An 8,398-nucleotide genomic window follows, 5' to 3' on the forward strand; every position below is an offset into this window, starting at 1 on the left:
TATCCTCTACTACCTCATTGTCACCAGTGCCAAACCCCAGTCCCCATTCTCTAAAAGTAACTTTCTTGCTTCCATGTCTTTACACTTTGTTTTTAGATCCTCTGAGTTAACCAGAGCCATTTGTGCTGTCATAGGGTTTGAACTGTCCATTGGAACATGGTGGACTTTTTCAGAGATACTCAATTAAAGGCAATGATTTCCTCTTGAGAGGAATCCACTAGTAGCCAGTAGTGAAGCATAAAGGGACAGGGCACATGAGGTTTCCCTGAAGGCATTCTCAGCTACTGTGGGATCAGAAGTGCCATGGCCAAATCCTGTCCACAATGTAGCAATGACTGAATCCTGCCCACAAGGTAGTATGCTGAAGCTCTGCTCCGTATTTTCTTACATTCTTTTTTTTTTTTAAATTTTTTATTGGATTATTTTATTTACATTTCAGATGTGATCTCCTTTTTCTATGCCCTCCCACCCAGGAACTCCCTATCCCTATCCCATCTCCCCTCCTCCTGCTTCTATAAGAGTGTGCCCCACCCACCCACCCACTCCCACCTCCCTGCCCTCAAATTCCCCCACACTGGGGCATCCAGCCTTCACAGGACCGAGAACCTCTTCTTCCACCTATGCCCAATAAGGCCATCCTCCCCTACATATACAGCTGGAGCCATGGGTCTCCCCCTAAGTGCTCCCAGGCTGGTGGTTTTAGATCCTGGGAGCTCTGGTTGGTGGTACTGTTACTCTCCCCATGGGGCGTTTCAGCTCCCTCAATCTTCTCTCTAATTCCTCCTTTGGGAAACCCATGGTCAGTTCAATGGTTAGCTGTGAGTATCCACCACTGTATGTGTCAGGGTCTGGCAGATCTCTAAAGAAACAGCTATATCAGGCTCCTGTCAGCATGCACTTCCTGGCATCCACATCAGCATCTACCTTTCGTGACTGCACATGGGATGGCTAGATCTTCCATGCTCATGAATTGACAGAATTAATATAGTAAAAATGACCATCTTGCCAAAAGCAATCTACAGATTCAATGCAATCCCCCATCAAAATCCCAACTCAATTCTTCATAGAGATAGAAAGAGCAATTTGCAAATTCATTTGGAATAACAAAAACCCAGGATAGTGAGAACTATTCTCAACAATAAAAGAACTTCTGGGGGAATCACCATCCCTGATCTCAAGCTGTACTACAGAGCAATAGTGATAAAACAAACACATAAACAAACAAACAAACAACACCTGCATGGTATTAGTACAGAGACAGGCAAGAAGATCAATGGAATAGAATTGAAGACCCAGAAATGAACCCACATACCTTCTTACATTCTTAGCATTCTCTCTTCCATGATGTTCTCTGAGCTTGAGAGGATATGGTATAAGTATTCATTTTAGTTATTCTTCACACGTAGAATATCCCCAAGTCTTTGTGATTACCACTGTTTATTGCAAAGAGAAGGTTTTTTTTGAAGGTTGAGCTGTAATAATAATGGGTGTCAGCTTTTCCCTTAGATCAAATCCATTTTCTCTGAATGTTCAAACACATATTCTAAGAAAATTTCTCTGTGTAATTTTTTTTTTTGTGTGTGTATCAGAGTTTTGTTTTAGCGAACATAGTTTATGGCAACTAATAAAACAGTTTAAAGGAAGTAATTTCAAATACCTTTACCATGGTTAGCTCAATAACATCCTGCAATTAAGTCTATCCTTTCATACCTTTATGTTACAAGACTATGCTACACTTTTGGATCAAGTGTCGGAAACAACCTATAGACAGAATCTCATACAATCATCACCTGTCATAAAAAAAAGCCAATGGCCAATGAGCTAGGACAGGAAATAGGAGGTGGGGCACTGGCAGGAAGAAAGAGGATTCTGGGAAATAGTGAGTATATAAAAGAGAGATTCGAGAGAACTGCAGGAGATGGAGTTAAACCATCAAGAAAATGAACTTGGCATAGAATAAGGGAGATTTGAGAAGACATTGAGATAGACTCTTAGGAAGACTGGAAGAAAGAAGTGGGCAGGGACTGAAGAGAAATAACTAACCAAGTGGTAGACATAGAATAGGTTGAATGGGTTAAACAAGTTATGAGCTAGTCAGGGAATGAGCCAAAGCTGTGGTCAACACATTTAATAGTAAATAATTAGCCTCAAATTCGTCATTTCAAGAGCAGGACTGGGAAGAAGAAACAGCAGCCTAATTAGCATACATGATAGTATAAATCCCAGACCTGTCCGTCATCATTTATTTGACATAAGTATTATGTAGAATATTTCCGTAGCTATTATAGCTTGTACAACACTTGATTACAAGATAATCTTAATTATTTTGCCAATGTTTTGCAGACACATGAAGTTCATATTGGCTTATAGAGAAATTTGATTCTTCTTAGTATTTGAGAAGTACTGTATCAATGAGAGAAAGAAGACATCATATTTGACTACATTTGTAAACAAGACTCATTTCATTTTTGAGTACGGTTTTGTTTTAGTTTCTTTTCTGTTGCTGTTATAAAACATTTGGGTCAAAAGAAGTTGTTTGTGATGATGGTAGGGAGGATTGATTTGGCTTCTAATTTCAGGTCACAATCTATCACCTAGTCATGGTAGAAACCATGGAGGAATTTTGCTTACAGTTCCTTCTCTCACCTGTACTCAACAGGATTTCTTACATAGCTCTGTCCTAACTGCCTAGAGACAGTGACATTCACAGTGGGATGCCATCAACATCAATCAACAACCAAGACAGTCTCTTGCAGACTTGACCACAGACCAGTCCAATTGAAGCTACTCTTTTGGTGATAATCTTTCTTTCCAGGTTAATTAAACTGACAACACAAATTAACCAGCACATCATTAAAACTTGCTAACACGATATTTTAAAGAAAATAGTTTCTTTGGTGTCTTCAATATACACTGAAAACAGCTGAATAACCACTTTAGCTACTGCCTCTAGATCCATCAATACACTAAAGATATGGCTTCATTTTCCTTGAGCTGATGACAGCTAATGGTTATGACTATTGAACTAGGTCTTTTCCTGCAAGATTAGGAAATTGGTGGTTGACAGAAAAAGGTGATTGTCACTTTAGGACTTCCTGTTTACCCTGTCCAACCTCTTTAGGAAGGGTGCTGATGTCAGACATCTTTGCTCGTTTCTCCTTCTCTTTCCACAGGTCTGTAATCTGCACCGTAGACTTTTGTTTCTCTTTCTTCTTTTTATTCTCTGCATATTTTCCCACCTGCATTTATATTACCTACTTCATCTCTTGGCATCATCTCTGAACTTGAAAATACACCTAATGGAACTAGGATCAATAAGTAATCTATGATGTATAGTAATTGTTTTAGTTTTAATGGAGAAGTTGCTCATTGATTATCCTCATAGACCTTTACTGAACATGTTCTTTGCAGCAAAGGAGATTGTCTTGAGACTGAAAACCCAAAGATGAGTAATATACATTTGTAAATAATTTTTGAGATCATAATACAATTATATTATCTCCCTGTTTCCCTCCTCCAAGCCCACTCTTACCCACTCCTTGCTCTCTTTCAGATTCATGGCCTATTTTCTTTGATTGTTTTATTATATATGTATATACATATGCATGTTTGTGTGCATATCTTCCTAAATATACAATTACAACTTGTCACTTTATATAATATATTATACATATTTATGTATATACAAATATGCATACGTGTGTGTATTTCTTTTCCTGGGTAACTTATTTAATATTAGATAGCCAATCAGTGTGCTTTTCTCTGGGGAAGGCAGTTTCTTAGTTCCCTGCAGTTCCTTGTCTAGGTTTGAGGACACCTGAACTTCCCCTTCTGCATTATCATGTCTACTGCTGCTGCCTTTGTATAGGTCGTGATTCTGTCAGCTATGTTGCTGAAGATTCATGGGTATAGCTTCTTTGAAGTTTCTATGAGACATAATCTTACAAAAATGTTCCTTTTCTTTGTCTTTTACAATTTTCCTGTCTTCTACACACCAGGGATCCCTGAGCCTTAGGTGCAGGAGTTGTGTTGTTAAATGTCAATAGGCACTGGCTTTCACGATGCTGTGTTTTGATTGGTTGTAGTTTTCTGTAAATGGTCTATGTCTGTGACTAAAAGGAAGTTTCTTTAATGAGGGGTAAGAACTATACTTATCTCTGTGCATATGGATAAATACTTAGAAGATAGCTATAGATTATTCTAGTTTAGCAAAATAGCTTTTATAGGTTCTTCTCCAAGATCCATGACTTTACTAACTTTGGATAGTTTGCTAATTTTTCAGCACCAGGCATGATCTTCCTCTTGCTGTCTATGCCTTAACTCCAATTATGGAGCTGTTGTTTCCTGCCAGGTTATGAGTACTGCTATTGTACCTTTAGGGTTATCATGACATGGTAATTGTTGTTGTAACTCATAAAGGTCATAGCTGTGTAAGATGATTGGTTTCTCCTCTGTTTTTGAAGCCTGCATGGTACCTCTGGTTCCATGAAAGCTAGTTCTCAGGGAAGAGGTTTTCATGTCAGGTCCAGCTTGGGTCCTCTGGGTCTTTTGTCTGATGTGCAAAGTGTTGTTAGCTATGGGGACTGACCTTCTACCTCTGGAAGGCAACCAAAATAACAATATCCTATAATCGTTTGAAGGTCCCTTGAACAATTCTGACCAACAGCTCAAACGAAGGTTTCTCAAAACTGTTGTTGGGGGGTTTGCTAGTATTTTATGGCTCTTGTGGGAGCTCTGCCAGGACAGATGAAAGTTTTCATTTAAACTTATATGTATACCCAGACTTAAGTGTATTATAGGTCTTTTTAGGCAGGTAAAAAATCCTATGATTCATTATGAATTTTCAGACATCCTTATTGGTACTTTACCCTCCTCCTTTCTTCATCTGTAAACATTTTTTAATTCTCAGTGAAACATCAGCCGACCAGGAGAAATTACAATATATATATATATATATATATATATATATATATATATATATGAAGCAAAACAAAAAAATCCAACCAACCAAACAAACAAACAAACAAAAAAACCCTTGAATATTAGTAGGAGTTATATATCAGTGAATGAAGTAAACAGAGATGGCCTTTTTTAAGTGATACATCTTGGTTCTTGCTTTATGGGAGATAAGGTATTTCTATAAATATACAGATGCAAATGAACATAGTAAATTAAGTAAATAATTAAGTTGGATTGTTTGGACTAGAATACATATGTAAAGGTATGGTGATAGGTAGATTAAAAAACTAATAACTAATAAGAGTCCAAGTTATGAATGGCTTAGGACTCCAGCTAAAAGGTTCACCCATCTCCTGAAAGTCAAGGACAAACAATGTTAGTCACTAATGGGATAGGATTAGGCTTGCATACAAAACTATGTCATTGGTTGAAGAACACAAAGTTCTTTTGAAAAATTAGAGTGTTTTTTTTTTTTTAATCACATACTACACTATAGATTGAAAAAGAGAAACTGAAAATTTACAATAACTGTCAAGAGAAGGTGAAATGGTTGCTTTCTTATGTAAGTGGAGTGAAATCTTGGAAAAACAATAACTTTGATGGAGAGCTCAAGGGATGAATTTGGGGATGTGTTTATATGATTCAGCATGTGTTTTACATTTGCTTTCTCTGTGTAGCAGGTAGAGGACAAATAGCAGAAGACGAAAAAGAAGGTGGCATTGACCAATCAGTAAGGATAACAGAGACTCATTGTAGCTCTGGCAGAAAATGGAAGGACGCTCTGACTTGAAATCATTATAATAATTGTGAGACACATTAAAAGTGCAGATGAGGCTAGCGACCACTGATTTACGTTAGGAACTGTCTGTGCATATGGGCTGCATTTTATAGTAACATTATCCTTGATCTTGATTTAGAGAAGCTAACAGTTGGACTCATTAAGGCTTTGATTTTGCCATGTGTACTCAATGAAATGAAAATATAGGAAGACATATAAAGATGCTGTCAAGAGACTGGAGGGAGTTCTGCCCACTGAAATCTAACCCAGATGTGGCAGAGGTAATGCTGGGAGATGCCGATTGGGAGAACATAGGAGGGTCAGTGACTGGTAATTGTGATATGATGAAGAACAGGTGTGGTGAGAAGTGACTGAGAGGCTTTGGAGGCTGAGATGTGCTTGTGAAAAGCTGATTGTATAGACTTGTAATTTCATAAATGCGGGATTGGTGTGACTCTCTCAGGGTTAAGTAGATAGGCCTTAAGATCACGGAGATTGTGAGGCTCAAAGAAGTATTTATTTTATTCATGGACTTCAAGGGAAGGTCATTTAAAATCTAGGATGTAAAATGTGGTTATAAAATCATAGAAGTCTCCATAAAACTCATATCACAAATACCCAAAGAGTCAATTGATAATATTGTGTTTTAGTTATATGATTTTTAGTTTTTTCCTACTATTCTATTTTTGATGTTTAGTGATAAATGTAAATTTCTTAAAATTTTAATAATACCTATGTATATTTCTGTGCTGTATTTACCTGGTAAGCTTGTTTTTTTTTAAACACATGTACATTGTGATTCTGTGTAAGACATTTATAAGATGGACATATTTTGATAGGAATGAGAAGAGAACAGAAGGCAGTTTTGAGTTTTCTCTTTCAATGGGAACAAATTTGAGAAAATGACTTGCTTTTTTTTTCTTTGCTATTATAGATTTGGTATAGGAAATAGTGAATACATATACATCCTCAGGAAATACAAAGGATAGTGTAGAAATGATTTTACAACTTTAACCTAGTCAGTTGCAAAGAAAGTTAAAAAATAACCGTGGACTGAATCTGAGTCATAGCTAACAGGGATTGAGTTAGAAAATTCTAAGTAGAAATTCCATTGTTTTCCATTGGTTTCTTCACCACTGACAAATATTAGCCATGAAAGGATGGAATTAAGAGAAGGATAATATTTTCGGACACCAGCATGGAGGCTTTCACGGAGTGTCACCATTATCTCAAACAAATTGAGTCTAAATCTCCCAGTCCTCTCTTGTGAGCATGCTACCTTTAATTCTCTTTCTATGACATTATTCTCTTCCCTCTTCACTATCCATAACATGGAGTCATTTTGGTCTCTCTATTATTCCAATTTACTTATAATTCATTCAATCAGTCTATTAATTTCATCTCTACAGACTTGCTTTTGTAAATACCAATAGAAAACTGAAAGGTAAAACAGGTGCTGCTGTTACAGTATTTGACAAAGAAAGTTGAAATAAGGAACAATGTAATTTTTGCCCTAGGACAGTCACTACACTAATATTTTACATATTGATCTCCTATTAACAATTTTCTTTTAGATTTTATTCAGGTATATTTTAAATATGAATATATATTTGCTTATATACATTATTTAAGTCAGAGGTATCACAAAGTTTCTAAGTGATACGTTCAGGTATCATATGTATAATTTATACTACACATATCAGATAAGAGTCTAAGCATTAAGTATTAATTTTATGGTAATACAATTTGGTTCAATGATATGCTTTAAAGGACTCATTTAAAAACTACCTATTTTATTTTTCAAATAAAAATTCTAAATATTTTTGAAAATCACTGTGTTATATTGGAATTGCTAGATGTGGTAAAGATCCATATTAAACTTAAATTTTATTTAAGCAGGTTAATATAGAAGAACATTCACAATCTTATAATATCTGTTCACTATCTAGAACTATTAGCAAGAGCAATCAGCCAAACCAAAAAAAAAAGGCAATTGAATCTAGAAAAGATGTCAAATAATTTGCAGATGATTCTGGTTATGAAAATTCTGTTTCCTTAAAGAAGGAGTACAAGTGACAATATTAACTTAATAAAGTTCTAGATTATAAAATAACATGAAACAACACTGGTATCTTTTAAACTCAAATAATCAAACTACAAACAACATTTAAAAAGTGTCATTTGTGATAAAATAAAAATACTTAAGAATAAACTTAACCAAGGCGGTAAATAATTTATATACAAAACATTGATTAAAGAAATATAACTAAATAAGTGGAAAAATATAACTATATTCATTGGGAGTGAACAAGTTGCTATTCTCAAACTACTCAAAGAAACATACAAATAAATACAATTCTTGTCAATACTTCAAACCATACCTTTCTTTTTTTTTCTGATAGAAACACAGTTTTAAAACTTAGATGAAACTGTACGTGACCCAGAGTAGCCAAACAAATCCTGAGGAAAAATAAAGTTGAAGGTATCATTCTTCCTAATTTAGATTTCTATTACAAAACTACAAGAATTAAACAGTGTGCTCCCGGCATAAAGTAGAACATAGACAAATAGAAAAGAAGTCCAGAAGTAAAGCCTAGATACTTTTACCTAATTTTTACCCAAGACACTGAGCAGATACAATGGAGAAAATATGGGCTGTTC

This window comes from Arvicanthis niloticus, chromosome 16, assembly GCF_011762505.2.
Source record: "Arvicanthis niloticus isolate mArvNil1 chromosome 16, mArvNil1.pat.X, whole genome shotgun sequence".
NCBI classification, from domain to species: domain Eukaryota; kingdom Metazoa; phylum Chordata; class Mammalia; order Rodentia; family Muridae; genus Arvicanthis; species Arvicanthis niloticus.